Source organism: Oreochromis niloticus, linkage group LG22 (assembly GCF_001858045.2).
Source record: "Oreochromis niloticus isolate F11D_XX linkage group LG22, O_niloticus_UMD_NMBU, whole genome shotgun sequence".
In the NCBI taxonomy this organism is placed as follows: Eukaryota; Metazoa; Chordata; class Actinopteri; order Cichliformes; family Cichlidae; genus Oreochromis; species Oreochromis niloticus.
The window spans coordinates 13,090,175-13,103,664 of NC_031985.2; the positions used below are offsets into that span (position 1 = coordinate 13,090,175).

A 13,490-nucleotide genomic window follows, 5' to 3' on the forward strand; every position below is an offset into this window, starting at 1 on the left:
AAAATATATACAGCATGGAGACTTAATTTGGGTATTCTAAATAGGGATGAATATGTTAGGAAGAGGACATTAAAACGTATATAGAAGACAATGATACTGGAGATGTGAGCCCAATCATACTTTGGGATGCACTAAAGGCAGTTTTACGGGGAAAACTAATAGCTCTAACAGCAGCACAAAAAAGGTGCGACTGGCTTTATATAAAAATTTAACAGAAAACTTAAACGTCTTGAGAAGGAGCACAAACAATCTAAAAATTCACTAATTCTAGAAGAAAATTCAGATATTAGAAACCAAATTGATGAATTACTAAAAGAAGAAGTAGAAAAAAAGGCTAGGTTTATGCATCAAACTTATTACGAATCAGGGCCCAAAGCAACTAAAATACTTGTAAGAAGACTGGATAAAGTGTTCAAAGAAGAACTCAAGCCCCTTCTTCTATCCTGCTTTAACTGGACTCTGAAACAGGGAATAGCCCCACCATCATGGGGAGAAGCCATCATCACAATTTTACCTAAAGAAGGCAAGAACAAAGAGTATTGCAAGAACTATAGACCCATTTCCCTTCTTAATAATGATTACAAACTGTACGCCTCGATTATTAGCAAAAGACTTGAAAACTTTGTACCGGACTTGATAGAAGTGGACCAAACTGGATTCATTGAAGGATGTCAGGCACAGGATAATATAAGGAGAGTCCTTCACATCATCGACAATGCAGAAAAGACCAATATCAGTACTGTGTTAATAAGTTTAGATCAAGAAAAGGCATTTGATAGTGTTAGTTGGCTCTTCCTTTTTGAAGTATTGAAAAAATTTGGGTTTAAGGACAGTTCAGTACAATGTATAAGGACAATTTATAATCAACCTACAGCCAGAATCAAGGCGAATGGTAGCCTGACGGACAGAATTCGGCGACATAGAGGTACAAAACAGGGCTGTGTCTTGTTACCAATTCTTTTTGCTTTATATGCCGAGCCACTAGCGCAAGCAGTGCAGCAGCATCCAAATCTGGAGGGGGTAACTCTTGCCGGACAAAAACATCTTATTGGATTATTTGCTGACGATGTCATTGTTTTCTTACGAGATCCTGACAAGTGCTTTCCAATTTTGATGCAACTATTCCATACCTTCGAACACTTGTCGGGCTACAAAATTAATGTATCCAAAACACAAATTTTATCATTCAATTATACACCTTCTCAAAAGATTAGAGATGAATATAAACTAAATTGCCACTTGAATACCATGAAATATTTGGGCGTAACCTTGACAAAATCATTATCTGCTATGTTTAACACAAACTACAATCAGATGGAGGGTAACATAAAAAAAGACCTAGAACGGTGGTCAACAACACCTACAAATTTTTACTCTAGAATTCAAATAATAAAGATGAACATTCTCCCAAGATTGCTATACACTTCCTAAACCTCAAAGAAAATTTAAAATATGGGACAAGATGATCTCAAGGTTTATATGGGATGGGAAGAAGCCCAGAACAAGGCTAACAACATTGCAACTCCCGAAGTGTAAGGGAGGGATGGCTTTGCCTAACCTAAGGGAATACTTTTACGCAGCCCAATGAGGAGCTCTTGTTGGTGGGTGTAGACCAGAATATGAGGCACGGTGGAAGGAAATTGAGAAAGAAATTGAGGGAAACAAAATTCAAATTTTTATCTCTGACAAACAATTAATGACCTCTTACAAAAGTAGAATGAATCAAATTGTGAAATTTACATTAGACATATGGCACACAGTAATAGAAAAACATCACTTAAAAGAACAATTATTTTTGCTGAGATGGTTTAGACATGATAAAAAATTTAAGCCAGGACAATTGGACCAAACATTCAAACGGTGGGAGTTAAAAGGGATTACAGCAGTTTGTACTCTAATGAAAAATGGAACACTAATGAGTTTCCAACAACTAAAAAATAAATACAAATTGGAAAATAGAGATTTTTTTTAGATATCTGCAAGTTAGGGATTGTTACGTAAAGCAAATAAAGTCTGACTGGCTTGAAAAACCATTGGGTGTTATTGGAATAGTAAAAAATTGCTACGAACATAAACAATTCAAAGCAATTTCCACTTTCTATAGATCATTAGAAGAAGATAGACAGGACGCAACCTTTTACCTTAAAAAGAAATGGGAAGCTGAACTGGCCATAACTATAACAGAGAAGGAATGGGTCAGTATGTGTGAAATACAACACAGCACAACGAATTCGCCATTGTGGAGGGAACTTTGCTGGAAAAATTTGACACGTTTTTTCATTACACCCAAAATTAAAAGTAAACAGACCTCAAGTCCACAGAAATGTTGGAGACTGTGTGGAGAAACAGAAGCAGATCATTCACATGTATTCTGGAAGTGCATAAAAATTAAAAAGTACTGGGAAGACCTTAAAATGACCATGGATAATATTCTGGGTTATGCACTTCCAAACACCTGCCAAGTGATGTATCTTGGAAACATAAAGGAACAGATACAAAAGGAGGACTTATATCTAGCAAAAATAATTCTAGCCGCAACCAAAAAAGCAATCACAAAGAAGTGGTTACACCCAGACCCTCCCACTCAACGAGATTGGATTAGTATTGTAGAGGGTATCTCAGAGATGGAAAAAATAACATTCAGTATTAGACTGATGGGATGTAAATACAATAGACAATGGAGGAAGTGGAAAGCATTCCGAAGTGGCACCAAAAACACAACTTAACAGGAAATTTGCATGTGACATTAGGAAAAAGAAAAGGTAAACTCCAGACTGTTTGTATGTTTGTTTGTTTGTAATTTTCTTTACTGTATGGTTTTCAATGTTAACTAAAACTAATAAAAATTAAAGTTGAAAAAAAAAATCGTCAATTCATTGTATTTTGAATGATGATCATACCTTAATGATGTTCTGAATATCACCAGGGAGGTTTACTGCTGAGCCTGTTGGTTCTGTTGGTTGCTGTTGGTTGCGTTTATCTGGTGAGTATCATCATCGGCGCTAAGCCCTATTTTCCAATGCTTTCGGATCTCTCTGACACCTCTTTTATTCTGTTTTAGCTATTCTGGTCTTTTATGTCATTGGATAATGTTTGCATGTGTATGCACGTATACATGTATTGTTCAGCACTTTGGCCCACACTTGATGTCTTTTAAATATGCTATATAAATAAAGATGACTTGACTTGACTTGACTTGACTACACCCCTTTACTCCCTGCTGATCTTTCATACATTTGGTCATCATAATGGCAAATATCTTATAAGTTATCTTCTGTTTGCTAAAGGGAGTTTTCATTCTGCACTTCTGGAATCGGCTGTACGCTGCCTGGATTAAACCAGTAAGCATCCTCATGAGTATCATGCTCGGTATCCCTCAATATTCAACATAAACATATTAAGGAAGCCCTGTCTTCTTATGTTAAATAGACATATTTATTTCTGCAGATTTCTCTTCTCAAAAAACCTGTTGATGCTGAACACTCAGGTAAGACTCATGACATCACAACAGCAGAGCGACGTCCTGAAATCAGGTTTCTAGCACAATCTCCAACCAGTGAGAAGGCTAAATTTATAATGAAGGGTGATATATGCATGTGAATCTCCAAAAGTTGAATCTGTTCATCTGGACGTAGCGTTTTGTGGGAGAAACGTTTCGTCACTCATTCAAGTGACTTCTTCAGTCTCAGCTGACTGCAGGTTTCCCCAAACCTTATAAACAGTACATTTGCATAATGACTGAAACCAGCCCACTGAAGGAACAATGGGCTGTGAGGTCAGTTCCTTAATCATAATTATGCAAATTCCCATGACCATTGATCAACAATCACTGACCAAAACCTGCAGTCAGCTGAGACTGAAGAAGTCACTTGGATGAGTGACGAAACGTTTCTCCCACAAAACACTACGTCCAGATGAACAGATTCAACTTTTGGAGATTTACTTTCCTGGATGATTGAGAATGCATCAAGACGATATGCATGTGAATATATATTTAATGCTGCACATTTTCAAATAAAATAAAGCAACTGAAGATTTCTTTTATCAAGATTTTCATAAAGTAACACTTCAAACATTTATTTTCTCTCTGATCCTAAAACCTGATTTTTGTTACATTTCCCTACAGGAGTTGGGTCAGATGAGATTACAGCTGAAACAGAGGTAAAATGAAATCTTTGGTGGTTATTCTCGCAAAGATGAATTCTATTAATTTTTTAAAAATAATATATTTAATGCACATGTTCATAACCAAGCAAACAAACAAAAGACAAGACAAACTCATGACTGATTCCACTCATTACAACTCACATCCCTCAAAACAAACCCTCCAGCCAGAAAAAAAGGTCAGTGAAACTACAGAAAATTTACTACACAAATAATTAAATAAATAAACAAACCATCATCCGCTTTTCTTTCTTTCTTTCTTTTTTGTATTTCACTATTTTTTTTGTTGCCCTTTTTAGTATTCTTTCAAGTTTTGGGTTGGATCATTTCTCTTATCCAGTGTTTACCCTTTGGTTGCTGCTAGTTGGCACAGGACCATGCCAACAAAAAATACTAATATTTTATTAATTTATAAGAAGTCATCTGTTTTCCAATAAAGGAGATTGGAACCTTTTGGGTAGGAAGTACTGTCTAGGAGTGTCTTTTGATAACTTGCCATTCCTCATCCTCCAAAAAGTAAACAACCTGGCACGTGATTTTGAAATTACACTACAGTGACAGTAACAGTTCTATATCTTAACCTTTATTCCTGTAGCAAAATGCATGTAAAGCCACACCTTTAAACAAAAGGCATGAGTCTTTGGCCAATTTACTGAACTCCAATACTTTTCATGATAGAAAAACACACAAGTCCCACAATTCTTAGCAGAGAGTGTGTATACAAAAGGAAAAAACTGCATCAAATGAAGATGTTGGAAGATTTTACCCAGATCAGAACGGATGAGCAAATCAATGCTTAAACTTAGAGAACACATAAAATGTTTTGGTAGTGATAAAGGGAGTATGTGGGTTTGAAAATCAGGTTAACAATAAAACAAAATAAAGATAATAGAAATTTAGAAAGATTAAATTATTTCTAATTAATACAGACTGGTTCTGATTATTTACAGATGTTAAAAGCACCATCAACCATGCAGCTTGTGTTACGTTTGATTGACTATCGCTGCAGTCAGAGGCTGTCTTTTGACAAACTCTCTCTAACAATTACAATGTTGTCAGTTTTATTAAATATAAAACTAAAATTCCTTAAAATAAAGAAAAAAAAACCTGTGGTCATATTTATGCTGGAACAGTAGGCATCACTGGACGACTGAAGTTATATGTTATTTGTTCATTACTAATAAGTACTCACTCACGGCATAATAGTGAATAAAAACTTCAGCTTTTCTACAGTTTCTGCTTTTTAAATTCACAGTTTAACAGATGAATTCATCAAATATTTGTAAGGATGCACACAGAAACTCTAACATCATCCATTTTGGCAGCTCATTTGTTTGTTGTCATCTTTTTTCAGAGTGATCCTCTGTCCTTTGACAGCAAAATGTATTTCACTAGCAGGGACCACATCCTTGGTAACGATGGGAGATGAGGGATGAGGAAGCGTGAAATAGTGCTGCGGTTTGGGGAAGGCCTTGAAGGGGACTGGCGACGGCTCTCGGGCCGGGCAGATCCCCATGTACTAACGAGAAATGAATGGAGGAAAGGAAGAGAGGAGAGGAGAAGAGAGGGAAAAATAGGGGGGAAGGGTGGGGCATGAAAATGAGAACAGCAGGTATTGGAGAAGGGTTTTTTTTTATAGGCTGAGGCCGGAGGGGGCGTGAAGGAGGAGTGGTCCCGCTCCTGAAATTCAGATGATATCTCCACTTCACTAGCAGGGACCACATCCTTCGTAACGATGGGCGATGAGGGATGAGGAAGTGTGAAATAGTGCTGCGGTTTGGGGAAGGCCCTGAAGGGGACTGGTGATGGCTCTCGGGCCGGGCAGATCCCCCAAAGAAGGCATCCCCTACAGGAGCAAAGACTGGGCATTACAGAGGTCTTGGAGATTGTTGCAAATGTATAACAGGTAGGCTTGTGATGACCATCGACCCAGGAGCTTGATTAAGTGGTCGGGGATTCCTTTGCGGGAGGCAGAAGTCACGGCGCCGATGCGAAAGGAATGGCCAGAGAAGAGATTTGGAGGAATCCCAGAAGACGAGAGTACTTGGCGAAAGTATGAGAGGAACCATGACCTGGTAGGGGCGTGGCCAGATTTGTTGATGAACAGAGGATCTGAAGGTAAGGCGCGCTGAGATTTTCTGAGGTCGAGGTAATGGGTAAGTGATTTGAAGGGACTTAAAAGTCAGTTTATTTTGAAGTAGTATATTGGCGTGGGGCTGCCCAATTGATTGGTTTTGCTTCATTTGAGGGTGAAAATGAGGCAGTCTTCGGAGACTGGGTGGATGTCACTCAAGCACGGGTGAAGAGTCGGGTGGGATTTCGAACATGAGGAGGTGAATTCGGAACAGCGTAAAAAGCCGAAGAAGGAACATAGTTTCGAGTGTGCGTGCCAGGAAGTAGTCACTATACCTTTGGTGAGTAGTGATATCTGGGATGACGTAATGGTTGGGCATGGTGAACCTGTGAGCCCGCTGAGGTATGTCTTTATGGTGGGAATTTTGATGCTCAGAAACCGGCAGGCATGAGATATGAAGCTGGAAACTGTTGCAATGTCGAATGACGGGAAGGGCAGGTTGACGTTATGATGGAATGAATGGAACGCGTTCCAAGCATGCTTGCTGCAAGGCTATTTATAATCACTTCTTGGGAGGTGCTGATGAGTTCTGCAATGCTAGGGTTTAGATCTCGAACGTCGTGGCTGAAAATGGAGGGACTGGGGTCGGAGCTGCCTCTGCGTGGGGCGCCAAGGTCCTGAATGTCTGGAGGGAGAGACGAGACAGGGAGTCAGCAATGGAATTGAAGTGGCCTGGAATGTGTTCTGCTCTGATTAGGAACTGATGGGTGACTGATAGCCATGTGAGCCGCCGCATGAAGGGCATTATGGAGGGAGAATTGCTTTGGCCTTTGTTGATAATGTCGACTACGGTGAAGTTGTCGGACCGAATGAGGATGGATTTTTTTGACCATTTGTGGCCCCACAGTAAGGCTGCGATGACTACCAAGTAGATTTCGTAAACAGCTGATGAAGGCAGGAACCAATCGTGGATATATTTACGGAACTCGGAGGGCAAGCTCAAGAGAACCACCTTCGGCCGTAATAGCCCCCAAAGCCGGCAGAAGGGGCGGCATCTGTGAAGAGCTGAACGTCATCGGGGTGGGCCAGCTGATCGTCATAGAAGAAGGTGATGCCGTTCCAGTTAGCGAGCAGGAGTTGCCAAAGACGCAGTTCGGCCCTGGAAGAGCTATCCAGCGTGATGGAGTTGAGGAGTGACGGTTTAGATGCAGCGAGTGAAAGCAAGTGAGAGATAAAGGAGCGGCCTTGAGGGATTATGCGTAGAGCAAAGTTTAAGTGTCCCAAAAGGGAGAGCAGCTGTTGTTTGGACCAAGTGGGAGCGAGGAGAAAGTTTTGGAGGAGAAGGGTGACGCGATTGAGCTTTTCGATGGGCAGGGAGGCCTGGAAACGTTTGGCGTCGAGGGTTATCCCAAGGAACTCCAGGGATGTTGAAGGTCCCTCTGTTTTCTCTTCCAACAAAGGAATGCCGAGTTCGGAGAAGAGTGACCTCAGAGTGGATAACCCGTGAGCTGGTGGTGACGTGGGAGGGGAGATGACTAGGAAGTCGTCGAGGATGTGTACCAAAAAAGGCAGCTTATGGTTGTTAGAGAGGATCCAACATAGAGCTTCGGAGAGGGAATCGAAAAGCTTGGGGCTGCTTTTGCAACCGAAGGTCAGCCTGACGGCGAAATAATAGGCATCCCTCCACTTGATTCCGAACAGGTGCCAGAAGTCGGGGTGAATAAGCAAGACCTTACAGGCACTTGTGATGTTGGCTTTAGAAAGCCATACGCCTCTGCCGGCGAGTTTAATGAGAGAAATGGCATGGTTGACTGTTGAGTATTTAAGAGAGTAGTCGTCGCTGGGGATGAGGCTATTTATGCTTGGAATCTGACTGCTGTGGGGAGCAGAAAGATCAATGATGATGTGCTTTTTGCCTGAATATTTTCTGGTGCCAATGCCCAGAGGGTTGATGCAAAAGAGGGGGAAGGGAGGTTCGGGGAAGGGTCCGATCATGAAACCCTCCCTGACTTCCTTGGCGAGCAGGCTGTCGATGGTTTCTGGGTCTTTGAGTGCTGACTGCAGGATTTTGCAAGCACAAGAAACCGATGGCTGGGCGACGATCCCTGGGTGGAAGCCTTCTGAAAAACCTTTTACTAAGAAGTTGACGAAGTCTGGGTTAGGGTGATTTGTTAAAGCATCTTTTAGTGCCGGAATGTGGATGGGTGTGGAGGCTGACAAAGCTAGTCATGGCTTGGTGGGGTCGTGGGGACATGCGGGGCGGGAATGGCCACTGCCGCAAAAGGAGCAGCAGTGAAGATAGCGCATTGGGACATGGAACAGCCGGAGTCGTTAAAGTTATTGCAAATGGTACGGCCTCCAAGGTGCATGATGGGCCTGCCCCGCTTGTCTGAACCTTGAGGCAAAGGCATGCTGGGGGTGGAGATTGTGGGTTTAGAAGGTTCTGGAACGGGAGCTGGGATCAAGCGGGTGAGAACAGAAGGACGGCGCAAGGGCTGTGGATCGTTTTGGGCTGGGACTAAGCAGGCAGAAGCAGGATGTGACGGGGCGCCGCACGACTTATAGGGGAGAGAAGAACGGGCGGGGAAGACGTGACAGTAGATTTCCTGATCAAGGCTGCCCCAGAAGGTGTCTTGATTAAACTGCTGAAGGCGAGCAGCTGCCTGAGAAGCAAACTGGATGTGGTACTGATAGAAGCCAGTGTCGCCAAATCGAAATGCGAGATTGAGAATAATAGTCAGATAGGAGTCGAACTCTTGTCTTCGGGAGGGAAAGGTATAACAGTATAACGAGAAGGCAAGAGCAAACTCGATCGGAGTGAGCTCTTTTGACCGAGAAGGGGCCGCACCACGTATAATAATGGAACTGTCATGGGCATCAATCACCCTAGGAAGAGCAGGCTGCGTGAGAGGAGGAAGAATGAGCTCAGCTAAATCTACGTATTTACCGGCGATGATTTGTTGGCGAAGGTTAGCAGATACAGGAGAAGGCTTTGGGTCCCTGGGTTGGGAGCATTGACTGTAGAAAAGATGGACGACGCGACACCGCCTCCTCCCATTGTGCAAAAATGAAGCCAAAATACCCCGCTTGTGGAGGCTGCCATCTTGCAAATTTGGAGCCAGAGTCTGCGCAGTACTGACTTGAGGTGGAGCGACTGTCTAATGCTCCTGCCCACACACCCGCTGGACGTGACCGCAAACACGCCCCCGTACACTTTTTACATAGCCCGGCTGCTTGAGTTCTTTTGCTGGTTTACCGCGACTGTTGACTCGTTTAAGGTAAATACAACCATGTCACTGTTATAAAAAAGACACACAGCTTATCATCTTATAGTTCTAAAATCACTCTGTTGTTAATTTGTTAGTTAGATTAGCCGCTAACTGTGTTGGAGGCTTGTTGCTAGCTAGTTAGCGATGCTACACACCTAATACTCTAAATACTCTGTGTTATTGAAGGATTTATTCAGTCCTGTATAAAGTTATATATTTAAAAATATATGATCCTCTCTGGTTACTCTGGTATGAATAACTCTGAATCACTTTATGGTAAATAACACACTATGTGCAAAAAACTGTGAAAGAATTCCAGATGACAAGTTTGTAGTTCAACATACAAGTGACGACATTTGACCTTCATCAGGTTTTATTTAATTGTGTTAGAGAAACTCAAACGTGCTATTCATGCAGCTGAGTACATCAAGTGTTTAAAACGTAAGCTGTGCAGGTCTGAGATCAGCAGCTTTGTGAAACACCAAACTAAGGTCCTGTTAATGCTAATATATAGTGACACAGTTACATGAGTGATTAATCCTTAATCCTTTTGTTTTTTTGTCTTTAACCTTATCAATAAAGCTGCAGCTTTCACTACAGCACATGTGGTACTTTAACCTTTGTACTGTTTTCATCAGTTCATTTTGCAATTAACATGTGAACATGTTGGATGATCTGTCTGCTGTCACTGGGTGGTGCTGAGGTCTGAATCTGAGTGCAGCTCCTGTAATCACAATGAGAACAGAACCATCAAACTCAGATATAAATTGTATCTCTCAAAATTGAAATAAAGCTGATTCTTCTGTCCTCACACACTCAGGATCTGAAGTTCTTCTCTTACATTTTTTCAGTATTACAGTACACTACAGTACTTTAATCCATAGTTCCTGATTAATGAGGAGTTACTGAAGTACAAGCTTTTAAAAAAAGATGTTACTGTCTTTACAGATGTGGCAAGAGACTGAAAACATGCTGTTGTTTGCACATATTTAATAATCAGCTCTGCACAGGAGCTGAAGCAGGGTGCAGCCTGTTGCTTTTACAGTATAATACTTGTAATAAATGTACAGTAACAGTAATTAGTGACTGAGTAGCCCGGGGCGTTTCTCTTGATTTCTTTAGTAAATTTCTTTAGTAAATTCATTCACCTGCACAGATTAGCTAAACGAACCCTGCCAGCCAAGTGCTCATTTTAGCTAGCTAGGTCTCAGGAGCTAGCTAAGGATGGTAGTTACGGATTATCTTACAAACACGTTTAACTTACCGAAAAAGTGTAGCGGGGCCTCGGGTCCTTCTGTCGGGTAGTCCAGTTTACTGAAGAACACCTCAGGCTGTCAGGTTAAAACAGTCGGTCGTGTTTTCGTAGCGTAAATGCTGGCCCTCCTCTCAGAGCCTACGCTCTATCTGCTTTGTTATTGATAACAAAAGAAAGAATCTTTGGCAAAAAAAATTATCTAAGGAGAATTAATTTATTTTAGTCTGACCCCAGTCCCATCCGCTAACATGGAGGAGGCGGGGTTTATGACCTATACTGCAGCCAGACACCAGGGGGCGATAGAGCTTCATTTTTGGGGTGCTGTTGCGTCGTCCATCTTTTCTACAGTCAGTGGTTGGGAGGAGGAATTGCCGTGGCCAACGAAAACTGGGCAGTGTTAGCTTGAAGAAATGGAGCCTGGGCGAAAAGGCTAGGTCAGGTGCAGCTCTGAACTTCACCGATGGGAGGAAGAAAGGCTGCTGGGTTGGAAGGATGAACGGTCAGACGGCTGGTTGTAGGAAAGTTAGCTGAATTACGGTGGGAAGGAGCGAAGGTGAGAGGACCTGGCAACCCGGTGCCAAGGTTAGCTGTGGTGTTTATCAGAGGACGAATGAGTGGCTGAGAACCTAGCATCCCGGTGCTGAGGTTACCTGTAGTGTTTAGCAGAAGAGGAAAAGGTGGCTGAAAACCTGGCATCCCGGTGCCGAGGTTAGCGGCAGAGTTTAGCAATGGAGGAATATGTGGCAGAGGGCCTGGCAACGCAGTGTCGAGAGGGTTTGTTGGGGCGAGTTGCGAAGGGGGGATTGGAGCACGCATAACTGGCAACCCTAGATGAGTGTCACAAGGAGCAAGGAAGTGTTGTTAATGGAGGCACTAGCTTTATTTGAGCCCGGAGGAATATTAACTCTGTTCGGTGAATGAGAGCGGGAGCGCTGAGGTGTTAAGAAGAAACAGAATAATTTAGCCTTGTTATCGGATCGACGAACGTGAATGCCTCTCTCTTTCAGAACTCGTTGGAGACGGGCAACGGTCCAGTTGGAGATCTTCATCGGCAAAGAATTTTCGGGAGACCTCACGTGGGAACGGTGGCGCAACCTCGGTGTTGAACGCTGAAATGGATCGTGTTTCCGCAGGGCTGGAGACGCGCCTCAGGGCCTCAGGGTGATCCAGAGTGGAGCTCTGCCCAGAGCTTTTACTGGGAGGGGATCGTCCTCTAGTAGTATTTTGGAGGTTGTAGTTTTGTGGGGAAGGGGAAGCGACCGAAGCCACTGTATTGTTGAATGGAGCAGAGAGAGGAGTTCCGGGGAATGCGAATGGCAGACCTGATGGCTGTGCGTCGAGGACGGCTGCTGGAAGGTGCGCCGGATGGGCCGGCTATAATTGGGCACTCTGTGGTGGCTCCACTAGAAAGATCAGTTTGTTGATCCCGAACTGCCTGGGGAAAATCAGGTGGAGATGGACTGAGGTCTTGGTCCGATGGGCTGAGCGACGTTGGATCCATGGTGATGAGCCGAAGGATGAGTAGGAATCAAGCTCTTAGAATTACTGACGAGGCATGTTCGCATGAAAATGAGAACAGCAGGTATCAGAGAAAGGGGGGGTTATAGGCTGAGGGGGCGTGAAGGAGGAGTGGTCCCGCTCCTCAAATTCAGATGATATCTCCACTTAAGGCATAGGTGTAAAACTCTGGCCCGCAGCCTAATTGCATTTGGCCCGCGAGGCCATACCAAATTACTATTAGAGCTGGCCTACTGGTATTATACAACTAATATATGTATTGTTTAGTATTAAGCTTTGCTTGTTCCATATTCAGTTTTTCAGCAAAACTTATTTGAGTCCATAAGAAAAGATTCATTCTTATATCTGGAGGAAGATTTTTTTTTCTTAATAAATATTAACGTTAGCCCGTGACTTTGTTCCAGTTTTGAATTTTGGCCCACCGTGTATTTGAGTTTGACACCCCTGACTTAAGGGTTGCGATCACACACGTTATTAGAAAATTCAGCACAGGTCTTATACAGTTGATGAACTGCTTTGAGTGGTCGATAAGACTAGAAATATGTTATAGTATATAAATGTCAGTCAAATCATTTCTAAAATAGTTTACTGTCTTCTCACTAAAATACAAAGCAAGACCTTTTCAATCTGTTATTATATATGTCAGTGGTATTGACCTGATAAGCTAAATTTTAGGGTAATGCATTTACTCTTTCAGAGTGGTCCAGTGGGTGAACACATTGATGACCAGGAGAGAAAACCAGGCGATAAATCTTTAGAATCATCCAAAACTAATGACAACGGTAACATTTTTCATTATACAGTAACACAAAAATCTTAAAAATATAAACAGCTGAGTTAATGTTTTTGAAATAATTTGCAGCAACATGCATGGAGTATAATGCATTTGAATCTGGTTTATGCTGTCCTGCAGAAACCACAGATGGTTACACGAGTGGAAACAAGAAGGTAGGAGAATAAACGTTTATTCAAAAGATCAAAATTAGTATTTACTCTGTTCTGCCATATGACAATGAAATTTGATTACATATAGTACCTCTTTATTTGTTATTTGTAGAAGCCGAGTCAGACAGAAACTGAGACGCTGCTTGAGACACTTCACCTTCAAGATAAAGTTCAACAGAAGTTGTCACCAGCAAATTTTCTTCAAATACATGTACCTGGGAAACACATGGACCATGTGAAATCTGAAAAAGATCTAGCTCATACT

The 13,490-nt window shown here is 42.3% G+C and overlaps 1 long non-coding RNA gene and 1 pseudogene across 1 annotated transcript; one reads left to right on the top strand and one right to left on the bottom strand.

The window, feature by feature from the left end:
• Positions 1-6,842: 6,842 nt before the first annotated feature.
• LOC100705421 (uncharacterized) lies at positions 6,843-12,263 on the bottom strand (annotated as a pseudogene).
• Positions 12,264-12,974: 711 nt separating this feature from the next.
• On the top strand, positions 12,975-13,457 carry LOC112843608 (uncharacterized). The gene is made up of 3 exons (XR_003216072.1): positions 12,975-13,062; positions 13,194-13,228; positions 13,338-13,457. It is a non-coding gene; the product is annotated as an uncharacterized LOC112843608 (long non-coding RNA).
• Positions 13,458-13,490: the final 33 nt, after the last annotated feature.